The 8,956-nt window shown below is 31.5% G+C and overlaps 1 long non-coding RNA gene across 7 annotated transcripts; it reads left to right on the forward strand.

Moving 5' to 3' along the window:
- The first annotated feature begins 1,868 nt into the window (after positions 1-1,868).
- On the forward strand, positions 1,869-7,832 carry LOC132610638 (uncharacterized). Of its 7 annotated transcripts, none has more exons than XR_009571201.1 (5): positions 1,869-2,054; positions 4,050-4,123; positions 4,231-5,752; positions 6,322-6,435; positions 7,534-7,832. It is a non-coding gene; the product is annotated as an uncharacterized LOC132610638 (long non-coding RNA). The 7 variants fall into 7 exon arrangements; XR_009571203.1 differs by having other exon boundaries at positions 1,874-2,054; positions 4,050-4,147; positions 4,231-4,292; positions 5,370-6,435; XR_009571204.1 differs by having other exon boundaries at positions 1,875-2,054; positions 4,050-4,147; positions 4,258-4,292; positions 5,370-6,435.
- The last annotated feature ends 1,124 nt before the right edge of the window (positions 7,833-8,956 follow it).

The following is an 8,956-nucleotide window of genomic DNA, read 5'->3' on the forward strand; positions in this document are numbered from 1 at the left end:
ACAACAATGTCATGGAAGAAGCAGGAAGATCTGTATTCTACGGAATCGCTAACAAATCGTGTAGCCCTGGAATTCTAGCGGAGTTTGTGAGTCAGCATTGGACAATAATAGCAGTTTCGGTGATGAGTCAACTGTCTTATTCAACGGCAACATTGAGTTTCTTCATATATATGTAGTTATTTTTCTTTTGCTCAACCAGTTATTGTATTTGATGCTCATGGTTAGTTTGTATCAGGTTCTATGTAATTGTGATTTGGCTTTCACATCATAGTCAAATATTCGTAGACGATTATGTCTTTTACTTAGACTTGATATCTATGTGAGTTCAGATTATTGGTTTTATGTCTATGATTCGCTTGACAAGGGGATTGTTGGGTGCTAATCACGGTTATGATAATTTGGATAGTGACATTTGTCTAGTTGAAATTGAATGCATGTTCTATATTATACCTCGTATAATCGTCCTATGAAGTACGAACCAAACATAGTATATCCACTAAATAATCACATCATTATTTAATCTCATATTATGTATAATCCTCCTACTATAATTTCGGTATAACTTATTTGCAAACCAAGCGATCCCTAGCTATTGATTTCTGACATAAAAAGCTCGAGGTAGTTGCTCTTTGCTCAAGAAGTGGATGCAACTTATAATAGCATAAAATGAACCTAGTACTTTCATTGTGGAATATAAATTTATATGTGAAAATTTACTTAGGATCTGTTTAGAAAGTCACATAGTAATTGGAATTAGTGTAATTATTAGGGTAGTAATTACGCAGCCTAGTAATTACACAGTATAGTAATTACGAGGACCTGTTTGTTTGTCATAACGTAATTACAAGCATACTGTTTGGTTGCACATGTGTAATTACATAGTTAGATTGATTTTATAAAAAAAATAGTACTTGACAAATATGTGCCTTTATAAATGATATATTAAATTAGGTATTTAAGATACATATTGTTTCTTGAAAATATATTAATTAACAATCACATAGTTGTAAACAATATTGTAAAAGTAATTGTATACATTTTTTAAATTAATAATGTTTTGATTTAATTAATTATAAAAATTAAAAGCACACATTTTGTAAAAACAACATGGGCTGGATCTTTGACAAAAAGATTAATATTTATATATATAATGTCATAACATTATTCAAATGTTTGACAAAAAAATAATCTATCTGTAAGTGGAAAATGAATAACATGTAATGTAAAACAACAAGTGAATAGTACTAAAGCAAATAAATTGAAATCGAAAACATAACATAAATTCAAAATTAAAAAAAATGTTTAACATGATACTTTTATTTCAAATTTCAACATATCATAAACTAAGTTCCAACATAACTTAAATAAATATAATTTAAAAGAAAGTGAAAACAGATATAAGTCTATAACCTCATTCAACAACCACTACTAAAAAAATAGCGTTTAGCGACGGAATATTAGCGACAGACCACATTCCGTCGCCAATTAACGACGGATTAGCTACGAAATAATCATTCGTCGCTAGAAATGCAATTAAAATTTTAGCTCTTTATATAGCGACGGATTAGCTACGAAAAATGAACTCCGTCGCTAATTATTAGCGCGAAATTTTGGCGCCTTAAAATTCACCACGGATTCAGCAACAAAAGTGGTGTGACAATTTTTATTTATACTTAGCGACGGATTCAGCAACAGAAAATCTGTCGTTGGGATTTTTAATTTTCTTCAAAAAAAAATTATATTTGCAGCAACCGATACTTCTGTCGTAATATTAATTGCTAGAAGAAGTCAATGTATTATTTAGCGACGGAACATAAAATCCGTCGTTAATTCCGTCGGTAAGGGTAAAATAAAAGATATATCCTAGGGCACGAATATACTTCTTCTCACTTCAAACCCCCAACATAGATAGATAGAGAGAGAGATAGAAGAGAGAGAGATAGCTTTTACTGTAAATTTATGGCGAAATCGTGAGAGGGATAAAAAATAATGTGAATCTAGGGCTTCTATTGCATTTTTCTCTTCGTCTGCTACATCTTTTAGCTAAAGGACAGGTATTTATTGTTTTTTCTATGTTTTCTGGGCAATTTCTGTCTCCTTTGTCTATTTCTTTGTTTTCTCTAAAGTTAAATCTGAAATAGAAGTTACGAAATTTGGGTATGTCTTGTTTGTGCATAAATCTGTCTTTTTTTTTCTTTTTTTTTTTTTGCTTATTATTGCTAAAATCGAAGTTGGGTATCTTGAGAACTGTTGGGTTTATAATTTTTTTTGAATGTTAAGTGTTGGGAATCTCTATTTGGCCCATAAATCTGATGAAAATAGAAATTTCAACCTTTAGTTTTGCTAAAATTTGTTGGGTTATATTATTTGGAGCTTAAAGCTTGTTTTATTCTGCTTCATGTTGAGAGAAGAGCTTAAAGAACTCAACATTCTTCATATTCTGTGATTCTTCATTTAAGCTTGAAAGCCTTAAGTTTGATTGTAAGAATTCACGCTCTTTCTCTTTGGTAGCTGATTAATAATCACAATAGGTGTTTGATAGCCGATTAGTTATTTGTGCATATTGCTAGTTTCGATTCTTTAACAGTTTAAGCACTTAACTTGCTGGTGTTGATAAACTTCTCAGGTTAAGACTAGGTAAAAATACAACTAATACTTGAAACGTAAAAACAATATCAGATTGATATGTTGGTGTGGTGAGATTATAAAGAGTCCATCCCTTCTTAACTAAAAGTTTCAAGTTTGAAGCTTGAGAATAATTATTTTTTGAGAGGGAGCAATTTACCCTTTAAAGGATCTTTAAGTGCAATTTAGAAAAATTGGGATAGTAAGTTTCGAGTGAGCCTAAAGAGAAATAAATAAATGAGATCGATACGTAGGATTTGCTTGTTCGAGCTATAATAAGCTTGTAAAGAAACTTAGGTAGTCACTTTTTTTTTTGTGAAGATAAACTTAGGTAGTCACTTAAGATACAGTTCTGTCAATAATTAGTGTGGAACACTTTTAGGTGGGAGTCAATAAGAGGGTATATGATAGTTGCTTTTGAAATAAGAAATATGGATAGTTGTTGTCTTTTTTATAAAAATTTGCATTCTAGTAGTTGAATAGCTGTTGATTTCTATGGTAAAAGGCTGAAAACAGCTCTTAAAATCTGTTGCATTTGGATTTAAAAATTGCATTGTAACACACACTCTGTTTTATCTGTTAAAAACTGCATTTTAGCAGTTGAATAATTGCTTCTTTATGAGATTAAATCCTGCATTTTACCAATTGAAAATTGCTACTAAAATCTGTACTTTACCACCACAAGACACTTTTTTTTTTTTTTTTTGTAAAAATACTGCATTTTAGCAGTTGAATAGCTATTGTTTTCTTTGTAAAAAACTGCATTTTAGCAATTGAATAGCTGTTGTTTTTGTGGTAAAATACTGCATTTTAAGCCGTTGAATAGCAGCTGCTTTATGAGGTTAAATTCTACATTCTAACAACTGAAAACTGCTACTAAAATCTGTATTTTGCCACTACAAAACACTTGTTGTTTTGTTTGTTAAAATACTGAATTTTAGCAGTTGAATAGTTGATGTTATTTTTTGTAAAAACCTGCATTTTAGGAATTGAATAGCTGCTGTTTTTTATAGTAAAATACTGCATTTTAAGCAGTTGAATAGCAGTTGTTTTATTAGGTTATATCCTGCATTCTAACAACTAAAAACTGCTACTAAAAATTTGCATTACAAAGCTGAGGCAAAAAGCAACAATTTTGTTGAAAGTTACAATTGATGAGTTGTTTGTTGGATTATACTTGTTGTATTCTGGGATTTATTTAAGCCTACTATTTTGAAGTTCTTGTTTTGGGAAACTTGAGGTTGGAATTTGAGGTGATTAAGGTGAAAAAGTTTCTTTTTTGTTTTCAGTGAAAGCTTTTTTTGACCATTATTATGAAGAAAAATGATCAATATGTTTTGTTTCAGTTTCTTTTTTTTTAACGAAAAAGGTGAATGATATGTTTTGATTCATTAAGGTATTTCAACTTGTTCTTCCGTTCACAGGGATTCCTAATGAAAGCTTCACATAGAGCTTCATAGGAAGCTTGTTGCAGCAGTTAATTATTTATGCATTGGAGGTGATTTTCTTTAGCATCACTGTGGTTAGTCTTTGTGTATCTTTTATTATATGGATACTTCCATATTAATGGACTAATTTTTTCGTCCTGTTTCTAATGTCCGTAAGATGATTTTGACTTGATGAATGTTGAAGGAGTTACAAGAGGGAATGTGGCAAGCCATCTCCAGGTATCTTTATATATATTTCCATATGTTTCCTTTAATCTGCTTTATATTTTTACAAATGGGATATATGTATGCAATCCATGTACATTGTTTATGAATTTTGAATTTGGTTGGCTCTTGAACTAAGCATGGAAAGAATTATATATCCTTTCTTTTATTACTTCGCTCTCTATATTCAACTTTTAGACTTCACCATAAAATCTGCCTTTTGTCGATATCTTTTCTTTGAGGAAGTGAAGTAGTAGCCGTCTGTTCTGCTTAAACGACAGGTTTGTACTGCGTAACTCTCTTTTGAAGCTTTTCATTCTCTGGAAAAAAAAAACCTCTCTTTTGAAGCTTTTTGTGTAGTGCCACTAAATTTTTCTTCAAGTTACCTCTTTATTGATCGGATTACTCTAATTATTATAATGAAAGTAGGATGATAATTGTAGCAAATTAGTATCAACTGACGGCTTAGGGATAAGGAGGAAAAAAATGGTCTTCTGAATGGGACAAATATGCTTTACATACACTAATTTTGCAGCTGAAAGACTAGATTTGGAGATTATTTATATGGGGTGTTTGAAGGCATCAGATTTAGAATTCAATAAACAAACGGAAGTAGCAAAATTCTTATGAACGAAATTTAGGTATGTACCAACTATCTTGTCATTGATAAACAAGTATTATCATCTCATGATTTTGCCTACTATGTTGAGCAGAATACAATAGAATAAAAGTTGATTTTTTTTCCTTTATAGTCCTTTGTCACCATCTGAATATACTTGCAAAGAAAAATCTCACAAATGATGTGAAGTTGTTTTCTTACTTAGTTTTTTACTAAAGTGCTAGCTAGCCTTAGAAGGGCTTTCAAGTAACAAACTGTCATTCCTCACTCAATATAGCTTGTTGTTTCATTGATTGTTGCTTGATGCATGGGTAACAGAGAAGACTCAAAGTTATGTCGACTTGCACCCATGGGTTCCTTCTACCAACTTATAGTTCCAAGAGCTATTTATTTTATAGTCGCATCATACTATTAATTCTAGTTTCATAACCGGTGTGGATAAATTTCTCCTATTTTGCATGTTCTGGGCGAAGTTGCATGAGTGGTGACAGAAGTTATTAATCTTTCAGTGAGTGGTTCAAACATTAGATATCAGAGGTATGTTGTACTTTAACAAATTAGAACTTCTTAATATACAAAATATTACTCTAGCTAGAACCCTTGAAGGACAATAAGATCTTAAGTTTATTAAAATTGGAAAGTAGCTGCAACCTTCTAGGATAAATTTGAGTTACTGCTGTAAACTTTTGGCATTAGACATTGATTTGTTGTTGGTTAGAACTTGAAAATTGCATTATTTAGTGCTTCATGGGAATTCTGCTACTGAATCACACAAACTAGAAGAAGAATAAATCACTCCACACCCCTGTCCAGCTCTGGCCATCCCTCTCCTTCTCAGATCACAGAAGACTACCAGGTAAGTTCCTTTCCCCTCTCTTCTCATTATTTGTATCTTTTTACCTGCAGTGTGATATATGTTGTGACTAAATCAGTGATGAAACCGCAGGAATATGCCATTTAGTTACACTTGACCATGTTGTTTTCTTGGCAGTTGTGTGCTCATAGTCAAGTTAATTAGTCTCCTCTTTCACTTTGAAGTCTAGATTAGATATATTGCACATCTTTTGGCATTGATTTATGTGATCTATAGTTTCTATGTTTGAGCATTCTCATGGTCTAGAGACTAGAAACTAAGGCATATGCTTAATCTTCTAAGTAAACGAATATAATCATATTTTGATAAACAACAAGCAAGAAGATAGAAGAAGCTATGGTAATGTCATTTTGTTTCTTGAACTCAAGTCCTATTATTTGCACAAGACCTCATTTAAGAACTATTTAAGAACTTAATACAATCTTCTTATGTTTGTTGGTTTAATGTCCCATTGTTCTGAAAGATCTTTCTCACCAAACATAGTCAAGTATATGTGTGTGTCTTTGTTAAAAAATTTGAACTGATGCTAAAAATTGATTTGTTATTGGCAGCGAGGTTTCAATTGTTGGAAACAATGAGCTTTGTGGGGGTGTTCTAGAGTTACTTTATATGTTGATGGCTGCTATTGAAGTATGATTTTGAAATTTCATTGCTTAACAGTTCAGGTAATGCATCTCAACTTTACATTTAATCAAATACATATTTAACTTTTTGATAGTGTTGAATGAGTTCTGCTTCGACAATTTAGCGTTCCAACACTAGGTCCGCAGATTAAAACAGCGAAACAAAGTCTCTTCTGTAACAGACAGGTTGTCCTTTAGACTTTAGTTAGGATGATGTATTTTAGAAGATACAATGTATTAATTTCATTATTTCTGTTTAAAATGGAATCTGAAGTAATTAGGTGCTTCAAATGATAAGTATGACATATATTTCAAAGTCTCTTATAATTTGAGAATAAAAGAAGCAGTACATTTTGCTTGAGCATGTACTTGTTGGTGTGAAAATGTAAGGGTGGGTCAAAGCTTCTAGCCTTACTTAGACTTTTGACACTTTGCTGAATGCGATGTCCACATTGCTTTTCACAAACTTCTAATGCTTGTTTAATTAACTACCACAGTCCACCGCTATAACTTTGGGGAATAATTCTAATGATTTGTTCTTCATATTTTTGTTGAACCAGCTTTATTTGCTTAGAGATCATTAAACGAAAGTTTGAATAATGTATTACATTTTCCATGCTCAGTAGCGTGTGATTTTCTCTAAATATATTAAGTTATGTACTTACGCTGTAAGACTTCATCGCCAAGAAGAGTAAAGACTAGTAAAAAGTTTTTTTGTTTGGTCCTTTGGGTTTCCAGTGCTTGTTCTTTTTTTTAAATCTTCCAATCTAAACTCTAAAGTGTGTTTCTTGACATAATGCATGGCCATAGATAGAGGAGTACTGTGACAAAAAATAATCAGTAGTAGACTCAAATTTTATGATACCAAATTAATTGCTTATACAAAATTTTGTTCGGTCCGACGAACTCTGATACATTTGCATATTTATATACATAGCTATGGTGGAAAATCTTTTTGTACACATGGTGATCGATCTCGAATTGTGCACGAGTAAATATTCTGTGATCTTTTTTTTTGGGGGCAATAAAATATTATGTGATCTTATTGACCCTTATAGATGACATATTCATATCTTTTTTGTTGGATAAATTGAATGTCCAATTTTTTTTTAAAAGGTTTTCATTTTCTTTTATTTACAGGATATAGCTCATGAATTGTTAGAGTAATAGTGACCTCAAAAGGAGTAGATGGACATTGAAACTTGGATATATTACGAGACTGTGGGAGGACAGACGAAGATAAGCGTTTATGTCCTTGGGTCCTACTTTCGATCCCGATGAACATCACTCTCCAACACCACATTAGTTAGCTTTGTCTTTCAGGCTCTATTCTATTAGTTAAACAACAATTATGAGCGTTGTTGATGCTTTGAGATTTATGTAATTTTGAATTTGATTGTTAATCTTCAAATTATTTATATGAAATCGGGTTCTTGTAATGTTGTTGAATTACTACTTTCATTTAATATATTCTACAATGATTTCGAAAAATATATAAGAATATATAAGCAAAAAATAGCGACGGTTTTTGCTGTAGCTAAATATGTAATAAATATAGTATTTTAGAAATAATATTATATAAATTGTGACGGAATACTGATGGAAATTCCGTAGCTAATATATCTCGACGATGAAATGAACAACCAAATGCGCCACGGATTTTATATGTATTAGCTACGGAAATTTTTGTCGCTAAGGTTAGCGACGGAATTCTTTGTCACTAATCCGTTGCTAAATGTAGTGACGGATGCCAAAATTTTGTCGCTAAAAGCTTAGCTACGAGCGTTTTAGCGACAGATGAATTTTCGTCGCTAATCTGTCGCTAAACGGCTTTAACGACGGATTTGGGTGGTTTAGCAGCGGATTTCGTCCGTCGCTAAAAACAGTTTTTTTTGTAGTGAACGGAATTCTACTTTAATAATATCACTCGTTATATGTCAAGTTTGTTAATGACTAATTCTTTCTAATATTAGGAAGTGTAATTTCAAAAACTAGAATGATAGCGTAATTACGTTAAATGAAGAAAGTAAGAAAAAAAATTAAAACAATACGAGCAATTACATGAAATCACAAGTAAAGGTTAGGAAATGAGAAAAATGAAAATGAAAATAAATAATATAAAAAAATAATGTAAAATGTAAAACTTAAAAAGAAACTAAAATAATAATCTAACATTGATGAGGTCACCCACGCCGGGAGTTGCATGGGCCACTTTGGTCTGCAAGATTTTGATGTTAGTTAGGGTCCATGTCTTTTCCAGTTCCAAATTTCCACCTAGCTAGCAGAAAACATTAGGAATCGTGCAATATACTTCAAAGTACTACTTTAGGTCTTGTGAATTATTATCCGATTAGGCGCCCATATTTTCTTCATTCATGACTCATCCCATTTCCTATCTACACATGAAAATGATGTTTCATTTTGCTTTTTTTTTTTTTTTTTTAATTTTCTTTTACTTCCATACCATTGTTGTTGTCCACGAATATTTAAGTTTCAACATTTGACAAATTTGAATTTCATTGTACTTCGAATCTACAAGTAAATGATTCTTCATTCTTGTCTA

This window comes from Lycium barbarum, chromosome 9 (genome assembly GCF_019175385.1).
Source record: "Lycium barbarum isolate Lr01 chromosome 9, ASM1917538v2, whole genome shotgun sequence".
NCBI classification, from domain to species: Eukaryota; Viridiplantae; Streptophyta; class Magnoliopsida; order Solanales; family Solanaceae; genus Lycium; species Lycium barbarum.